This window comes from Neovison vison, chromosome 1 (assembly GCF_020171115.1).
Source record: "Neovison vison isolate M4711 chromosome 1, ASM_NN_V1, whole genome shotgun sequence".
Classification (NCBI taxonomy): Eukaryota; Metazoa; Chordata; class Mammalia; order Carnivora; family Mustelidae; genus Neogale; species Neogale vison.
The window spans coordinates 29,043,775-29,064,557 of record NC_058091.1 but is presented as its reverse complement, the minus strand read 5'-3'; the positions used below and the strand labels follow the sequence as shown (position 1 = coordinate 29,064,557).

General features: G+C 33.6%; 1 pseudogene; it reads left to right on the top strand.

Annotated features, from left to right (window-relative positions):
- Positions 1–15,124: 15,124 nt before the first annotated feature.
- On the top strand, positions 15,125–15,974 carry LOC122898563 (annotated as a pseudogene).
- The last annotated feature ends 4,809 nt before the right edge of the window (positions 15,975–20,783 follow it).

Sequence of the window (20,783 nt, the reverse complement as noted above, 5' to 3'; positions counted from 1 at the left end):
CAAAAGCGAAAATAAAGCGGGAATCTTAAAAGCAGCAAGAGAAAAACAATGTGTACATATAGGCAAACCCCCTTCAGACAGATGTTTCAGCAAAAACTTTTGCAGGTCAGAAAGGAGTAGAATGGTATATTCCAAGTTCTGAAAGGAAAAAAAAATCAGCAACAATACCTCGCAAGATTATCATTCAGAATTGAATGAGGGATAACTAGTTTTCTAGAAAACCCAAAGGAGTTTATTGCCAATAACCCTATTTTATAGAAAATGTTAAATATTATTCTATGTTCATGAATTAAATGAATTAATATTGTTAAAATGTTCATGCTATTGAAAATAATCTACAGAATTAATACAATCCCTATCAAAATTCAAAGGGCATTTTTCACAGAACAAGAACAAAACAATTCTGAAATTTGTGTGGAACCACAAATGATCCCAAGTAGCCAAAGCAATCTCGAGAAAGAACAAATCTAGATATCACACTTCCTGATTTCAAAGTATATTACAAAGCTGTAGTACTCAAAACAGTATGGTATTGGCATTAAAAAGACACATAAATTAATGGAACAGAATAGATACCCCATAAATAGACTCAAATGTATATGGTCAATTAATTATATATATGTATTATGTATATGTAATTATTAATATGTAGTTATGTATATGAAACTTAATTAAATATACATGTAATTATGTATATGTAAATATATATGGTCAATAAATTACTTATGACAAAGGAGCCAAAAATACATGAGGAGGAAAGGACAGTATTTCAATAAATGGTGTTGGGAAAACTGGGCAGCCACATGAAAAAGAATGAAACTACAATACTATCTTATACCACATGTAAACACTAACTCAAAATGGATTAAAGACTTGATAGTAAGCCCTGTAACCACAAAACTTCTAGAAGAAAACACAGGCAGTAATCTCTTTGACATTTGGTCTTAGAGATGATTTTTTTGTGTCTGATTCCAAAAGCAAAGGTAACAGAAGCAAAAATCAACAGGTGAGACTACATCAAACTAAAAATTTCTGCAGAGCAAAGGAAATCATCAATAAAATGAAAATGTGGTCTACTAGACAGGAAAAAGTATTTGCAAATCATATCTCTGATACAGGGTTTTGGAGGGGGCTAATATCCAAAATATATAACAAACTTATACAAATCAAAACAAAAATCCAAATAATCTGAACCCACTTTCTAAATTTAGTTGGAAGCAGTGAGTGAGTGCAGAATAGTAAGAAATTGCATTAGTTTCCTAAGGTTGCCATAAGGAAGAACTACATTTTAGGTGGCTAAAACAACAAAAATTTATTGTTCCTACAGTTCCAGAGGCTAAAAGTTCCAAAATCAAGGTTTTGGCAGGCCTGGTTCCTTCTGAGAACTATGCTGTTCCATGCCTTTCTCCTACCTTCTGGTGGCCTTGGGTATTCCTTGGTTTGTAGATGACATTCTTCTTATATATATATATATTTTTTTTAAGATTTTATTTATTTATTTGACAGAGAGAAATCACAAGTAGATGGAGAGGCAGGCAGAGAGAGAGAGAGGGAAGCAGGCTCCTGCTGAGCAGAGAGCCCCATGTGAAACTCGATCCCAGGACCCTGAGATCATGACTTGAGCCGAAGGCAGCGGCCTAACCCACTGAGCCACCCAGGCGCCCCTTATATTTTTTATATCATCTTTCTTGTATGACTCTTTTTCTTCACATGGCATTCTTTATATGAGGACACCAGTGACACAAACCAGAAGTCTATCTACTTTCATATGGTCTCATCTTAACTAATTCTTTCTGCAGTATTTCCAAGGTACTGTTGTTAAGAACTTCAACTTACACATTCAACCCACACAAGTCAGTCCATAACAGGAATCTGATTTCATTTCAGGTGATATTTTCCAATCAAATTTTACAATTAGGAAAGATGACATTTTCATCCTTATATATATTCTTTAACTATTTCACAATTATATCACAACCTGTAGAAGTAGAGGGGAAGTGATTAGTATCCACAGCATCAACCATAGAAAACTAAGTTTATGGAGATCTGAAGACTTGCAATTGTTTGAGTCCAAGAAGCGTTTTCATGGTCTTGATATCTTTGATATTTCAAACTTTGTATATAATTGATAGTTTCATTATATCAAATGTGGCTGTTAGAAAAAAAGTATTTATAAAATTGCTCATGGAGCCTGTTTTCAAATAGATGTTCTATATATTCAAGTGCATCTTTGGTAAGCATTATTATTTTTTCAGTGGGAGGAATCAAAGAAATCAAAGAAACAAAGCAGTTTCTTTGTATCAGTAAAGGTGTCTTCCAAATGCCAGAAGTATGAATGATTTGTTCTCTGTGCAGTAAAAAATGTACCTTTCAATAACAAACACTTTGGCCACCATCTTCTAATTGTTTTGAAAATTTATCACTTCCTTTTTTATTGTGTACTGCACTAGCATACTACTATTCCTACTAAAATGAGAATTAAGGATGCCGCTTATACTTTTCGTAATACATCGTTAAGTATCAGATTTTAAATGTGATGATATGATGATGATTTGAAATAGATATATTTTAACATGGAAACATTTGTCTTCAACTTGTTTCCTTGTAACGAAAGTATTATATATTTTTAACTGTCTTTTTAGTGTTTGTTACAATTTTCATAGTCTTAAATTATTGCTAACTTAATATGGCATATTTTAATAATATGTTCATATTTTCTTTCCTTAACTATAAGATGTGCATTTTTAGTATTTTTAAGTTTCAATTATTAGGGTATATCTTATAATTGATACAGAATTGCAATAGGAGACTTTATTTTCTTTATCTTTATTCTCATAACTGATGTTATTATTAAATCAATCCTGTAAACATAAACAACAGTTTGGTTGAACTGGAATGTTACAAAATTATTCTTGCAGTCCTTGCCTGGAAGTGATGAATTTACCCATTCAATTAATATTCTAACATTTCAAAATTACATTAGTATGGTGATCATATGTTTTGTTTTGCCCCGAATTTTATGTCTGTTTTCCTACCACAATCATAATAGCACATAAAGTTAATAGCACATAACTTTATGCTCAAATTATCAGTTTGGATGAGAAGTTCTATGTTTACCTTATGCATAAGATTAATCTAAAATTTTTATTCAATATTATGTTTGTCAAGTTACATCATAGACCTATACTTTGAATGGGGTCACTTTCAGTTTTCAGAAGATGATAAATATCTTTCTCAAATATATAACTTCCCATTGTTTATACAATGTAGACTGAATTAGAAAATCATTAGTTCCTCTCTCAGAGAAGCTTAAGATTTTCACCAAGAGTTTTATAAGTTTGAAAATATCATGTAAAACTGGTACTTAAAATACAATTCCAGAAAGGACATTTTAGAATATAGTCTTCTGTTAAAAAATCTGTGACAAATTGATCATTTTGAGAAGATACATTAAGCTGTAACTATGTCAGAGTAATTTATTTGACTATATCTCCAAATCTAGAGAATGATTTACCAAAGAAAATGTCTAATAAATCTCTCCTTTATAAAGTCATACAATCTAAAACAAAAATCATGTAAATGGAGATTCTCAAAAAAACAGGAAAAAAATGTCCCTTGTCAAATTTTTCTCAAGGAAGAAATAAAGTTTTATTAAATGGATAGATTATTGTATAGACTAAAGTTTTTATGAGGTAAAAAACATGTCAGAGTCTCATTAGAGACAGCGGCAAGTAGAGAGGACTAGAAGAATGGAAAGCATAACATTAATCAACATGTTTATTTCAGGATTCAGAAACTGTGATCTAGGAACGCCACTTCAGGGGAGGAAAAAATAATTTTCCTTTTACTTTAGCTTCCTTGCTAAGACCACCCTGTAATTATAGGAGAAATATATATATATATACACACACACACACACATACACATACACACACACATATGTGTATATATATATAATTATATATAGGAGAAATATAAATATATATAGATTATAGAAGAAATATAAACAGAAGTTTAATAATACAAATACTTCCTGTATACATAGGAGATGTCCAGAAAAACTGAGTAACTACCCGAAATGGCCCAAGTCACCATCCTAAATACCATCTTCAGCTAAAGGCGAAAGAAAGATACTGGGGATGTGGGGGCTGCTTATAAAAAGTTACTGGGAAAAGCACAGTGCATAAGATTATAGTTGTTATGCAGATTATGTTGGTGCCTTCTCCATTGATAAGAGTTTCCAGAGATTTAATCATCTTCCTTTTCCTAGTACAGAGATAGCCTCACAAATGGAGATTTCCTTTTAAATGTAAATGTCCCTTATAAAAGAGTAACTTCTAGATTTTCAGAGATTCTCCTGTGTCTGCTATTTCTTAAAAACAACCAGCTCAAGGGGCACATGGGTGGTTCAGTCAGTTAAACTTTTGCCTTTGGCTCAGGTCGTGATCCCGATGTCCTGGGGTCCTGGGATCCAGCTCCGTGTCAGGATATCTGCTCAGTAGAGAACCTGCTCTTTCCTCTCCTCCCAGCTCTGGCTCGCTCTCACTCTCTCTCTCAAAGAAAGAAAGAAAATCTTAAAAGACAAAACAAAACAAAACAGCACAAGATAATCCTTACGCCAAAGATTCATATATCTAACTGGCTACTTCTCTTCCCCTTCACCCCCCAGGAGGCTTGTTTGCAGCAAAACCTAGGATCTTAGTGACGAATGGTGACAAGTGTATTTTCCAGTAACATGGGGAATAAAACACGAAAAGGATAAGAACACAATTGCTTAGTTTCACGGAGGGGAAGCAAAGCAACCACTCTTGGTGTTAGTCCGAACTCGTGTGACTCAGCATGGGACATCATTTAAGAACTAAGAGGAATGTGTGGGACAATACTAATTGATGTGCTTCAAATATCCAAGGGAAATCTCTAATGTATCCCGATAAACAGAATCTTAAAATGAGAAGAAAAGATTACTTGCTTACTGAAAACAAGAATCACTCTCCCAGGGATCTATAGTCACAAGAAAAACTCAATGCAGATTTGATTAAAAGTCCTACAATCACTAGAGCTAATGACACTTTCCCAATTCTGAGGCATTGCAGAGAGGACAGTAAGGTGGCAAGAACATAGTTGTTCTGTGCATCCAAGCAGAGGAAGCAAAGTTATAGAGCTATATTAGCACACATTCTGTCATCAGCAGAAGATAGATGAGCAGCAGTAAAATGTCAGAGATTAGCAAGGAGCAGACATTAGTTATGACCCACTGTGAAGAAAAATTAGCTGGAGGGCTAGGAGGAATATTAAGGTGTAGCAAACCAAGTAGGTGCGGATTTGGGATTAGATTCCAAATAGTATTGTAATAATATTCTTAACAGTTGACCAGGTTCCCTGTGGCCAAACAATATGGTTGTCTTGGACTGTAAACCATATATATATGCTTTTCAAAATTCTAAGAATTACTCTAATTTCAAAGTTCTAATGCCTACTAACTTAACTAAAATAAGATTTAAATGTAGCTATATCAGGGAACTTGTTAACATTTTAATTTACCTACATGAAAATATTTTAAATCCAATTTTTCTTAATAAATTCTCTTATGTTAATAATTTATCCTTGTTAAAAAGAAACAACAGGTCTAAAAAGTAGTCACTTAGGATAAGGGCCACCAAGACTTAATACCTAATCCAACTGCAGTGTCAGCCTCTCCTAGGAGTGGAATTTTAAACCAATTAGTCTGGAATTTGTGATCAGCACTTGTAAGGTAATCACATGATAAGGCCTCTGTCCTTCTCTCCAGGGGTAGGTGACCTTACTTTTCTTTAGCTAATAACTTCCTTGTCCTATCCCATTTCTGCCTATAAAAGCCTCCATTTTGTACACCTCCGCAGAGTACCATTCTATTTGTAAGAAGCATTGCTGCCCAATTCATGTCATTGACTAAAACCAATCAGATCTTTAAATTTATAAGGTTGAATTTTCATTATTTAATATCTTTTGATTCAAAGTATGTATATATAAACACACAATATACTATATATACAATATACTATATATAACATATATACATTTATAAAATATAATAATATATACTATGAATATGTATATATAATCTTTTAATTGTATCTGAAACACTTACTTCACCTTATTTTCTGTTTTTTACCTGAATTTTCCAAACTGCTAAATTGGGATCCTCTGGGTTTTTTTAGTCAGTTATATTAATATATATTATCGCTACCATATGCCACTTAATTTTTTTGCAGTATTTATTTGACAAGATAATGCTGATAATGTTTTAAACATTAGTAAACTATTATAAAATTTTGGGTTGTATAGAAAGGAAATTTGTGGAGAAGCTTCCCAGGAATACGCCTGATTCAATTAATAATATTTATTATTTAGCAAAATACCAATCCATATACCTGTTATTAGAGGTTATTTAAACATCTAAGTTCTAATTTAGCAATTTAGCTGCGTTTATAGAAAAGTTTATCTATGAATGGAAGCAAAATTTACCACCCAAAATATATCTCTTGGACATATGGATTATTAAAGGCTGCACACTTAAGAAACAGCAGATAGGAAAAGTTCTGAAAACTGTATATAAGCTATCCTTTTGTAAGAGACTTTTACATTTAGAAGGAAATCCCCTCTGTAAGGGTGACTCCCTCCCTGTATCAGGAAGAAAATAGATAGAAACTCTCATCAATGAAGAAGGCAATGGCCTAAATATGGGTAACAACCTTATCTTTGTTAACTGTGCTTTTTCCAATAGCTTGCCATGACTGGCTTCCTGCCTTCTCTAATCCGCCCCTTCGCCCCTGCCCCTGCCCCTGCCCCTGCCCCGCCAAGATCTTTTGCCTTTAGCTGGAGATAGTTTTTTAAGCAGTGGCTTGGGCCCTTTTGGGGACTAACTCAGTTTTTCTGGGTATGGCTCAGGTATATAGGAGGTATACCTGTTATTAAACTTCTGTTTGTTTTTCTTCTATTAATGGTCTTTTACTGTAGGGTTGGGTCTCAGCCAAGAACCCAGAAGAGTAAGGGAAAATTATTTCCCTTCCCCACATCTACATAATAAGTTGATTAATTATTAGAAATGTCCACATGCCTAATGGAAATCCTGTGAACAACTTGAGTTAAATACGATGGAACAAATGGTATAAGGAGCAATACCATATGAGTTCTATAAGTAATATACTCTCCCAAATCAGTGTGACATTTTCTGCTGTCTTTTCATTGCCACAGTTTCAGGCCATATACTTTTCTTTTTTTTTAAGTTAAATTCAATTAATTTACATGTAGCATACTATTAGTTTCACAGGTAGAGTTCAGTGATTCATCAGTTATATAAAACACCCAGTGCTCATTACATCACATGCCCTCCTTAATGCCCATTACCCAATTACTCTTTCCCCTACCCACCATCCCCTGCAGTAACCGTCAGTTTGTTTCCTATGATTAAGAGTCTCTTATGGTTTGTCTCCCTCTCTGACTTTGTCTTTTTTCTTCCCTCCCTTCCTCCACAATCCTCTGTTTTGTCTCTTAAATTCTACATATGAGTGGGATCATATGATAATTGTCTTTCTCTGACTGACTTATTTCACTCAGTATAATACCCTCTAGTCCCATCCATGTCATTACAAATGGCAAAATTTCATTTTTCTGATTGCTGAATAGTACTCTGTTCTGTGTGTATGTGTGTGTGTATGTATATATAATGTGTTATCAGAGGACTAGTATCCAAAATTTTTTTTAAAGATTTTATTTATTTATTTGAGAAAGAGAGAGCATGAGAGGGGAGAAGGTCAGAGGGAGAAGCAAACTCCCCATGCAGCTGGGAACCCCATGTGGGACTTGATCCTAGGACTCTGGGATCATGATTTGAGCTGAAGGCAGGTGCCCAACCAACTGAGCCAATCAGGCACCCTAGTATCAAAAATTTATGAAGAATTTATCAAACTCAACACCCAGAGAACAAAATAGTCCAATCAAGAAATGGGCAGAAGACAATTCTCCAAAGAAGACATACAAATGGCCAACAGACACATGAAAAAATGCTCGACATCACTCAGTGTCAGGGAAATACAAATCAAAATCACAATGAGATAATACCTCACACCAGTCAGAATGGTTACAATTAACAAGTCAGAAGAAGACAGATGTTGGAGTGGATGCAGAGAAAGGGGAACTTTTGGTGGGAATGCAAGCTGGTGCAGTCACTTGAAAACAGTTTGGAGTTTCCTCAGAAAGTTGAAAATACAACTACTCTATGACCCAACAATTGCATCCCTAGGGATTTACCCCAAAGATACAGCAATGTCCACAATAGCCAAACTACAGAAAGAGCCCAGATCACCAATTTTACATATATATATATATGCCAATCCTCTTACTATTTGATAAGGAAATAAAAATAGCATTTACTAACTTTATAATATAAATACACACACGTGCCTTAACCAGAGTTAGAAGCCAGAGTTATAATCATTCCAAGATTTCTATCTTTCTATTCCTACAAACTGGAAACAATATTTTTCTATTTACTTATTTATTTTTCTATCTATCTATCTATCTACCTACCTATCTATTTATTTATTTTTCTATTTATTTTAGGAGAGGGGAAGGGGCTAAAGAGAGAGACTCTTAAGCAGGTTCCATGCCCAGTGCAGAGATGAACATGGGGCTTAATCTCATAATCCTGAGATCATGACCTGAGCTAAAATCAAGGAGTCGGCTCCTTAACCGACTGGGCCACCCAGACACCCCTGAAACTATATTTTTCTAAAATAGTCAAATGAAAAATTCTAAATCAAGCATTATATACCTGAACTGTTTAATCAGTGACTAGTTGCTACATTTGTCTCCTGTGCATGTGAAAGATGTGTTGCCTGAATTGAAATGTCCTAAAATCATACCCTATTTAAAATACTTAGTACAGAAATAGAAAGCAAAATGTCTCTAAGACTTTAAAGGCATTGATTACCCATTCATTACCCATTCATAATAATATATGAAAGTTAACATAGGGTCAAGAAAATATTTTTCACCTTTTTACTTTGTTTAATGATTTAAAATTTTATATTTGGCTCACTATTATAGCTTAGAATATAATCCTATCAGGTAGTGTTTTTCTAGAAACTCCATGAGCTAATACTTTATATAGCTCAAGACTTCACACAAAAATTTCCATTCTAAGCAGACCAGCCTGGCTTAACATTTCAACATGTGGTGGTTCATATTATTGTCATGTATGTTCCCCTTATCTGTCATCTGCAATATCTGTTGGATACACTTTCCTCCCATCTGTATATGGATGTATTTATTTCTTCAATGAGTTTTTGTTATTTTTTCCCTTCAAGAAACACAGAACCTATTTCTCCATTCTCTTACATTACGACTTTCTTTGACCAATGAAATTCAGAGGAAGCAAATTTGTGGGAATACCAAACCTAGGTCTTTAAAAGTCTTACAGATTCTATTTTCATTTTCTTAGAATGCTGCCCCAAACACTAGCTTTGCAGATGCCTGGTCTAGTGTACTAGAGGGTGAGAAACTGAGTGAAGCGGAGACAAATCAACCCAGATAAACTTTCCTATATCAACTGTCTGACAGGAAGCCCTAAGCATTAGACATATGACTGGGGACATTTGAGACAACCAACTGCAATCTAGCTTTCATATGTCTGCAGCCACATAAGTGACTAGGTGATATCAGCAAAGAACCATCCAGTTGAACTCAATCCAAATTGGTAACTCACTGAATTATGGAGAATTTGAATGGTTTCTTTTTAGCCTGGGGTTGTTTTGTTATTCAGGAATCGATAGTTGGTACCACTTCATTCCTTTTAATACTCCAAACATAGCATTCCTTTTAAAGCTATTTGAATGAATAAACTTCATGCAGACTTTTCTAATTCCTATAGACCTCTACTTTCCTTTAAATGGATTGATATGGGGGCACCTGGCTGGCTCAGTTGGTAGAACATGTGACTCTTGATCTCAGGGTTGCAGTTTCAAGCCTTGTGTTGGGTGTAAGAGGTTATTTAAAAATTACAATCTTAAAAAATAATAAAAATAAATGGATTAGCATAATCTTTGAATATGTAGGGTTTTTTCTATAATATTAGACTTACTTCACAAATATAATCTTTGTCTTCATAACTGTGTAGTTAAGCTCTTTCCTGACAGAAAGTGTGAGATTGGTAACATAATTCTAGAATTCAGTTATGGCAGACATTGTAACTACTGTCTTTTGTCAACATTACTATATGTCAGGTTTATATTTTAACTCTCTCGAAACTCTATGTCACAAAAACAATTATTTTACTTAAGAGGAATGGAAACATAGAGAGCTTATAAGTTGTAGAAGGTCCCATAGTGCAGTTAGTAGGGCCAACATCTAAGAATAGCCTAGTTATCTGATGCTGGAACCCATGTTCTTAACGACTTCAGACTAATGCCTTCTTGTAAAACTACTGCATAACAAAGGTCTTGCCTAAGGGAAACATGTATTTCAAAGGAAATAGTTGACATTGTCCAGATTCCTAACGAAATTTTTGCAGTCTTACCTACCCACCCCCCACACACACTATTTTTCTTTGTCATCTCTTCGCATAGTGGGAATTAGCAAGGCTCAGATCTAAGTTCCTAGATTCCCTGAATCAATATTAGATTTCTGAAGAAGCCCATACCTATAGTCTTAATTACTTATGAATGTCAGTATTTCTCAAATTTATACCTCCTAATTAAGCTTCTCTAGGTTCCATCATCTTGACAACTAAATCAATCATAAATCCATGTGCTTCTATCAATTTTCATTATACCAATCAAATAAAAGTGATTATCATTCTGGGCTTGACTGCTTTGTTCACCAAACAACACTTTTAATCCATTATCCATACTGTAACAAGATATAGCTTTTAAAAATACTGATCTAATCATGGCATCATAACATTTAGCTGCTGAAACCCTTGTAAATATTTAATACATAGACTATGTAGACTGGCTACTGTGTATTCCTTCAACTTCAACATTTCCATTTCACCCATGCTGTCTTTTTCTCTGCTTTCTATCCATAATGGACTTTTACGTCCTCAAATAAGCCATGGTCCCCACCAGTTGAGTGACTTTGGGCAAGCTTCTGCTTTTGCATAATAGAAATTACAATAAAGTAAAGAAAAAAAAGCAACAGTAAAAACAAAAAAAAGTGTACCTAGGTTTTGTCCATTTCCTGTCATTCTAACTGCAAAGAGAATGAGAAAAGTAGCTTTTTAGCTAGGAGATAGGTGGATTAGAGGAATGAACTGGTTGTCTCTGGCAGAAGTAAAAGCTTTTTGTTCCATTCACTATTAATGTGTATTCCAAAACACAGTGTCCTTTCCAGGGGATTCTGACAGTTAAGAGAAGACTAAATAGGCATATAGATCAAGTCCCACATTGGGCTCCTTGCCCAATGGAAAGTCTGCTTCTCCCTATCCTCTGCCCAGCCACCCTTTTCTTTTAAAACTATGGTAAATCTTCCCCCACCCCTGCTCATGCTTGCTTGCTTGCTTGCTCTGTCAAAATCTTGAAAAAAGAAAAAAAGAAAGGAAAGAAAAGAAACACATAATAAAGACTATTAGCCCAGTTTTCAAACTGGTGCTTTGAAGTAATTGTACAAATAACAACTTGTTATGGTAGTAAACACAAGGAAAGAGAATACGACCAAGATATATTTGATGAAAAAAAAAATTGAATTAAATTAAAAACAAGTGGAAAGTCTCTGTTTAAAAAAAAAAAACAAACAGAAAAAAGTAGCAATTGCACAGGAACAGTACAAAATATTAAAAAGTAAAAAGTACTATAAACTATATGAGACAGATAAACAACATTTTTAATAGAGAGAAACAAGTAACAGTACATATTTTATATTATCTTAGTAACATTAATGGTTACAAAGATAACAAATATAAGATTATTTAAGGACTATGAAATGTGACATAGATGAGTAAGATCCAAGTTGAGGATTAATTAAACTGAAGCAAAACTATTACAGAATTTAGAAATAAATAAAGAAAAATGAAAAGAAAACCAGGAAGTATAGAAGAAAATTTAATAGTGGATCAATGACACAAGGAAAGGGCCTGAAATAAACATGTAGACTATGGAGAGGAAAATCATGTAGATGAGAAAATTAAGGTATAGTGATGGTTATGACAAAGGCAATACCATAACAACTTATGTAACTCAAGTAAAGAAGAGAAAGATGACCAATTGATAGAATCAAAACCAAAACAAAAAAGAGATTTACTTTTCTTTTCTTTTCTTTTACTTATAGGTGATAATAAGAGAAAGAAATCTGTCCAAAAAAAAAAGTTCCAGGAAAAAACTACACAGAAAATCAGCGATAGGTAGACATATTTCAGTGAAGTTACAAAGCTTTGAAATATTGAGACAAAATAAAAGCTATCAGGGCAAGAAAAAGCATGCCAATGACACAGGTAGTAAAATTGGTTATATTTAAAGCTAGGAAATAGTGGAGCCATGTATATGTAGTTTTTGAGCAATAAAATGTGTACTTCCAAGAAATTAATAATTTGTCCAACTTATAATTCATAGAAAAATATAATAATGTGTTTAGCTCCTCAGGTAATACAGGTGGAACTCATAAGGATTTCTCGGAAATAGTAAAGAACTCAATAAAGACATATACTCTGACTTGTTTGTTTTATACATGATGTAAAGGATGCTTCAAGATTCTAAGAGATGGCGTTTCTATTTGTAGTGTTTTAAACAGACGACTTGTTTCGTCTTCATGTAAATGCTAGTTAGACGTTATTAGCACTGCTTTTAGCCCTCTATCATAGGAGAGATTTTCCAAGTATTCATAGCAACCAAATTATCAGAGCTAACTTTAATAAATAGGTAGACAAAGAGGGATTTATCTACATTTAGTAGACAATCTCTCAAGGTAAGGCTGGGAGCTTGTTTCAAATTGATAAGTTTTTTGATACATTCTTATCATAATTCTTGAGACAGAAATGGCAGATCCTAGGCATCACATACTTCCATTAACTTTTGGAGTGGATTTATTAGTGACATCCTATCACAAATTGACTATCCCCTTTGCAAGATTAAGTGGAATATCCTACTCTACTATCCTACTACACACACACACACACACACACACACACACACACATTTTTAACCAGAATTTTGACATTATTATTATTGTTTTCCTTGTTATACAATTATTTGTGTATTTTAATTAATATGTATAATTTATTAATCTTATATTTTCCTCAAGGATAAGAAGTTAAAAATCATTATTTAAATAGCAAGTGATGAGAGATAGATGCCCATGGCCACAAAATGGAATTTGCCCAACTATCTCCAGTAAAACTCACACATTTGATATCTAGACTTGTTTTTCTGAGCTCCATCCATAAATATCAAACCATCTACTCAAAATCTCCATCAACATTTCACAAAGATACCTCAAATTAAACAAGTCAAACTAGAGCTATCACCTTGTTCTAAATATTCCCCACTTCCAGTGTTCAGTCTAAATAAATGGCACCATCATTTACCCAGTTGCTCAAGCTCGAAACTTGTGAGTCACGCGTGATTTTTCTACTCCATCAGCCCCAAATCTCATAAATCTGCTTAATAGGGTCCATCTCTATCAGCACAAGCATGTCCAGGTCACCATCATTCACAATTTATTGGTAATCTTCAAACATCCATTTGCTAGCAACATCTTTCCTCCTTCAATCCAGTCTCTACAATGCAGAGAGAATAAACTTCAAAAAAAATATGATACTGGAATTTCTCTATTAAAAACTAGGCCATGGCTTCTCATTGTTCCCAGAATAAAAGACAACCTGTTTCAGATGGTAGAAGACACTGCTTGAACAGGGCACAGCTACCTTTCCAGGAATATATTGTATTACTCTGTGAATGTCATCTTCATTCCAATGTGGGGATTTTACAATTTTTTTAAATGCTCACCATTCTAATTTTGCATCTTAGCCAAAGATATTGTGTGTTCAAAATGCTATTTTATCCTATATCTATTCTATTCATTTTTTTTTCCTCAGCTCAAGTATTTTTCTCTGAGGTGTCACAAAATAGGCCCTTACTTTCATATATGGGTAGCTATACTTGTTATGAGTTCTTCTGTACTTGAAACTCTTTGATAATAATTTGAATACCTGAAAATATTTTTAAGCTAAAAACGTCTGCTTTTCACCATGGTACATAACATGGGATATGCCTGTTTTTTCTTTTTCTTTTTTTTTAAATAACCACTGAATTCTTACCTTTAGCATGTTATCAAAAATTAATATTACCATGATTAGTATTGAATTTGATTGAGTATATTTTAATATTCTGAAACTTCGTACCTGATCATTATGTGAAAAGTTGTGCAATCTCTTAATTTCTAATTCAAGACTTTACAGATCTGCTGGTCTCATAATGTCATCTACAAAGTTCACATAATACTAAAGTCATATTATGTAAATAATTTGATTATTGTACAAGCTGTTGACAGATCAAACTATGTTCTGTTATTCAGTTTTTAAAGCAACAGCAATTACTTGCATTTTTGCTAATGTTTATGGTAGAAAATTCTAAAAGATGGGGCACCTGGGTTGGTTCAGTCTGTTAAGCATCTGCCTTCGGCTCAGGTCATGATTCCAGGCTCCCGGGATTGAGCCTTGTATTGTCCCCCTGCTCAAAAGGGAGTCTGCTTCTCCCTTTCCCTCTGCCCCTTCCCTGCCTCATGCTCACTCTCTTGCATTCTCTCTCTTTCAAATAAATACATAAAATCTCAAAAAAAAAAAAAAACATTTTAAAAGATAGAAATGTGCAGAGGGGGAGATAAGACCTACCTATGTCCTCCTCTCAGATATAAACACTATTAATATTTTGCTTTACATATATCAGCCACAGATTTCATTTGTGTATTTGTGTATTCTCACTGTGCACTTGAATGGGAGATGATATTTCATAACCTTTAAAAAAATTGTTGTTGTAATTTAATTACTCATTACAATAAACATTTTCATAGTGTAATTCCATCCAGCACTGCAGTTCTCTAGAACAGTTCATTTATCTCTGTCCAACTTCTCTATCACTAAGTGTGCCAACAACCCATGGAAGATTTGATGGACATGGACATGAACCCCCTAAGGCCCTAGAACTATCTTTTCTGTTGGGAACTAAGGACTGACAGAGATGATCACTTTAAGGTGGATAATGATGAAAATGAACACCTTTAAGATGGGTCAGTCTGGCAGTTGGTGCAAAGGGTGAATTGCACACAGTTGAATCAGAGGCAATGAATTAGGAAGGGAGTCCAATTAGAGTCACACTGGCAACTTTGAAAATGTCTGAACCTGTCTGAACAGCTTTCCTTAGAGGCTTTGAAATAATTCCACCTGTGATCTTAGGTTGAAAGGTGGTTCAGGGCCCCTGCATATTAGTGGACTGCACTTAGTAGCTGTGGAAGATGCGGAGTCAGTAGATGAAGCAGAAGAGGATGTGAAACTCCTTAGTTTATCTGGAAAGCTTTCTGCCCCTGGAAGTGGTAGCGAGGTTCCACAGATAGAAAGTAAAACTTGCTGCTGATGAAGATAATATGAAGAAGATGATGATGATGATTTTGATGATGAAGAAGTTGAAGAAAAGTCTTCAGTAAAGAAATCTATATGAGATCCTCCAGCCAAAAATGCACGAAAATCAAACTAGAATGGAAAAGACTCAAAACCATCAACACCAAGATCGAAAGGTCATGAATCCTTCAAAAAACAGGAAAAGAATCCCAAAACACTGAAAGGACAGAGTTCTATAGAAGACATTGAAGCAAAAATACAAGTTAGTGTAGAAAAAGGTGGTTTTCTTCCCAAAGTGGAAGCCAAGTCCTTCAATTATGTGAAGAATTGCTTCCAGATGACTGACCAAGTGGCTTTTCAAGATCTCTGGCAGTGGAAGAAATCTCTTTAAGAAAATAGTTTTAACAGTTTATTAAAATTTTGTCTTCATATCTGTAACAGTTGATATCTGGTTGTTCTTTTTAAAATGCAGAGTGAGAACTTTTCCTACCATGTCTGATAAGTGTTGTCCAGGTTCCATTGCCAAGAATGTGTTGTACAAAATGCCTGTTTAGTTGTAAAAATGGAACTCTTCCACTCTTTTTTTGGTTTTAAGTATGTATGGAATGTTATGATAGGACATAGTAGTAGTGGTGGTCAGACAAATGGAAATGGTGGGGACATATAAATTTACTTGTGAAATAAACTCAGTATTTAATAAAGTTAAAAAAACACATTGTAAATATTTTCTCCATGTGATTTAATAGACTCTTCTAAAATACACATATGGATACATGGTGCTTTGTATGGGTAATTGTATTTAACCATGTGGCTTATTTCCAATTTTTCACTATTAGGAATATCATCAATACGTGACTTACCGTATTTGTATATAAATCTTCTTGTATAACAGCTCTGATTCTGTCCTTAGGATAAAATCTTAACAATTGAATATCAGGATGAAAGTAGGATTTTATTTTACTTTATTTTATTTTATTATTACTTCTTAAGGGGCATATGATTTTATTTTTAAAGGCAGTAATTGATTTATAAATTGACTAAATTTCATCTTAATAATTTCAAAGTAATTTTACACAAAGTTTAAGTATTTTTTAAATAACTTAAGCCTGTACAGTAACCAAATTCTCAGCAAAATTAATATTGGTAGTCCTATGAATGTATGAAGGAAAAAATCCACTAATAATTACCACATTACTTTAACTAGAGATAAAATTAAGTTTGTAATTTTAATATCTCATTTGTAAGAGATGTGACTAGGTCTGCAATAACACATACAAAGATGTCGTATTTAATTTTTATTCTGTAAAATATCTGTGATTATCACTGTTGTCTACAACTTATATTTGCAAGTGTGACAAATGACGGCAGTGCTTCAGAGAGTTTTGAAGTGTTTCCTCTATCTCACCAATGATTTAGAGTGTACATTTAATAAGAATCTTTTCTAAGTGGGTATGCAAAAAGCATGAAAATGTCTGAATGTTCAAAGGAGGCAAAACGATCTCTCTTCCAATTCTTGAAATATATTCGTGGAGTTTTGCTCTAGCAACTGCAAAGTCAGGCATCTGTTACTGTTTGGTGTGGTGTTGAATTTCATGGTTTGTTAATTTTGCAGTTATGTCTACAAAGCTAATAAAAGGAGAATGGGTAATTCTTTTATACTGCAAAATTCAGACTATCCCTTGGGTAATTTTTCTTCATGAAATTCATTTCACATGCCTCTTTTAAGTGAATGAGATAAGTTTCTTGCTTTTTTAAGTTATCAAAAACTATTATGGGTTACTCAAACTTTAGACTTGTTAAAAATAATAAAACTATGGCTGCACACCATTAATTCTCCAATATTGGTTACAGAGATTCTTTTACTATACAGAGGGCAGGATAATATAAAATTTTATATAAAACATATCTCTATACTTCCCCAGTCCATGTGGATACTGTCGTAACGCCCTTTTTATTATTTTCAAAATATATAGCATAATAGTTGATCCCTGGGTAAAAATAAATTCACTTAATGCTATAAACATTTCAATAATCATTCAATAGTGACTAAATGAGCATTCACTGGTGCCAGGCACAGGCCTAGCATTTCCGGGGATCGAGGTCCAAAGGTAAAGATCTCTGTGTTTAAAAATTGTGAGTCTAATAAATATATAGATAAATAAATAAGTATATAGAGGTGTGGGGAAAAGCAGTAAATGCATTCCAAGAATACACCTGAAGTAGTCTTACAAATGTCTGGAAGTAGATCTCGAACTGGGATTCCACCAGAAGGAGCAGAAAGCATTATTTGCATTTCAAGCATTTAGGTTGCACATAGGGGATTAGAAATTTAACCCATCCATTACATGGGTTGGATGGAGTACAGATCAAGAAAGGCAGAAGCTATCATTAAAGGATTCTTCCTGCAGCAACAAATCAGGTGGTCACAAGAGGTCTTCCACAGCAGCTGTTTTAAATATCAAAAATCTACTGGGAGCTCCCCCACCATTACTGGCAGACCAGTGATTTGGAGGGAGCTCCTGCGAGCCCCCAGAAGGTACAACACCAAAGCAAATGCTTCACAGAAGCCTGCTCAGAGCCACTTTGAACATCCTCTAAGCCTGCAGTCGCCTCTGGAGAACAATGATCTCTCCTTTCCTTCCACCTTACATATATACTAATAGTTCCTCATTAGCAGACTCTATCCAGGAATCATACCAAAAAGCGGTATGGGGAATTGTAGATTTTGAAAGCAGATGGTGTTGATACTAAGTTGATAACTGAAATAAATGTGTTTGGCTTTGGTATTTGTTAGGATCATATATCCAATAACATGGCTTTCATTACATTTTCTTAGCCATGTAGTATGAATAATGTAGGATCTTAATATAACTTAAATTAATTCTAATGATAGAGTTGAGACTATTTAGAGACTATAACTTTAGTGTATTCAAAGAGCTCCCCCCCCAAACTGGACAAAGTTATTTTAATTTTCTTATTAAAATTTTTATTTTCTCTAAATAATAAAAATACTTTCTCAAGTTCTCAGAGTCACTAGGATATGCTTGAGTGAGGTTTCTTACAAATATATTTTGGCAATGTCCATTTATCGTCATTTCCACTGTCCTAGTCCAGACTGTAATTGTTTGCTGGATAGAATACTGAATTTAGCCTACTGTCTGGTTTTTTTACAACTATCTGGTCCCAAACATCCTTTCTACCCGTTTTCCACATTAAAGTCAAAGTGATATTTTTCTCTCCTTTTTTTTTTTTTTTAAAAAAAAAAGATTTATTTATTTATTTGACAGAGAATGAGTCAGGGTAGGTGCAGGGAGCAAAGGAGAGAATCTCAGGAAGATTCTCCACTGAGCAGAGTGTCCAACACTGGGCTCCATTTCAGGACCCTGAGATCATGACCTAAGCTGATATCAAAAGTCATAGGATTAACCAACTGAGCCACTCAGGTGTCTCTGGAGTGATATTGCAAATTGCACATCTGATGGTGTCATACCCAGACATACCAAGTACATTCTTAGGGAGATACACATTTTATTAGAGAAATTTCTTTCAGCAATTTTTGTAAACTTTCCTCTGATATTGTTTTGTAATTTGCAGAGTTACCTGCAATTACAAATTTTTTGAACTTCTGACTCTATTTCTAAAATAAAGTTACTCCCTTAAAGTGTAGTAGTAAGGATTAAGTGGTGTAAGCACTAATTCCCTGCCTGTGAGATATTTGTTCAATAACTTTTTTTTAAGAAAAAAATCTTTCATGTGCTAAAAGATCTCTTTCAATAATCGATGACTACTGGATGCCATGAACTAAAATAATAACATGAAAAGTTTTTTTGCCATTATTATTTAAAAATTTTTTTATAGATAGAAGTATAATTGACATTCAATAAAACTATATATATGCCCCAAGAAGTCATGTCCCCAAATATCAAATGTTTACATTATTCTCCCAAAGATGTGAACTTTCTTTCTTTTCCCCTAATTATAAGACAATGATTGATTTATTTTTTGGAATTTTAGATTAGTTTGTAATTTCTAGAATTTTATTTAAATGGAATCAGCAGTACTCGTTAAAAATACTATACCTTCTCCATTGCCATGTTTTTGCACTTTTGCCAAAAACCAAGTGACCACATTTGTGTGGATTAATTTTTGGACTTTATTTTCTCCCATCAATCTTTCTGACCACACTCAAGCCACTAACACACTTTCTCTATTACTGTAACATGTAGCACTACAGGTTTTTAAAAAAAATTTTTTATATGGGTTAGTGGGAGTCATTCAACAGCATTTTTTCTTTTTCAAAAATGTTTTAGTAATATTGGTTCCATGAATTCCAAATGTTGGCATTAGTTTGTGGATACTTAAAAAAAAATTAAGTGATTTTTATTGTGATTCTACTGAATTTATAGATCAATTCAGAGACAACTGACTTATTCTGTGTGCTGAGTCTTTCAATCAATGTACCTAATATATTTATCTATTTATTTGGGTCTTTGAGTCTTTATTTTTGGTCCACATTTCCTGCACAATTTTTGTAAGGTTTATAATTCAGCATCTCAATTTTTTAACCTATTATAATGAGTATCTATTTAAATTGTGGTTTCTACATTTTCAGTGTGAGATGAAGAAATAAGTTTTAAAAATATGTTTGTAAGTTGTATTTTATGAATTTCCTAAACTCATTTAGGAATTTCAAGAACTTTGTAGAATACTTAGGATTTTTTAGATAAGTCTTACCATCTGTGTATAGGGACAGCTTTATTCCTCCCTTTCTGATTTGCTGTCATTTTTTTTTTTTTTACTTCTTCATTTATTTTCTTTCACTTATTTTCATTTATTTTCTTAGAGCACTGTTAAAACTTTCCATATGTTGAATAGAAGTGATGAGATTGAACTTTGTGCTTTGTAGCTGATCTTAGAATTAAAACATTCGATCTTTTATCATACAGTGTGATGTTGAGTGAAAGTATTTTTTAGATACCCTTTATCAGGATAAGAATGTTTATTCTATTTCAAATTTGCTGAGAATTTTTAACATCAATATGTGTTGAATATTGTCATCTTTTTTCTAGACCAAATGATAAAATCATAGTTTGAGATATACAGAAATATTGTGAAGATTAGAGACTTTCTTGATGGCCACACTCATTTTCCTTTATTAACCTCTTACATTAGTTTGTTAAATTTGCCACAGATAATGAAT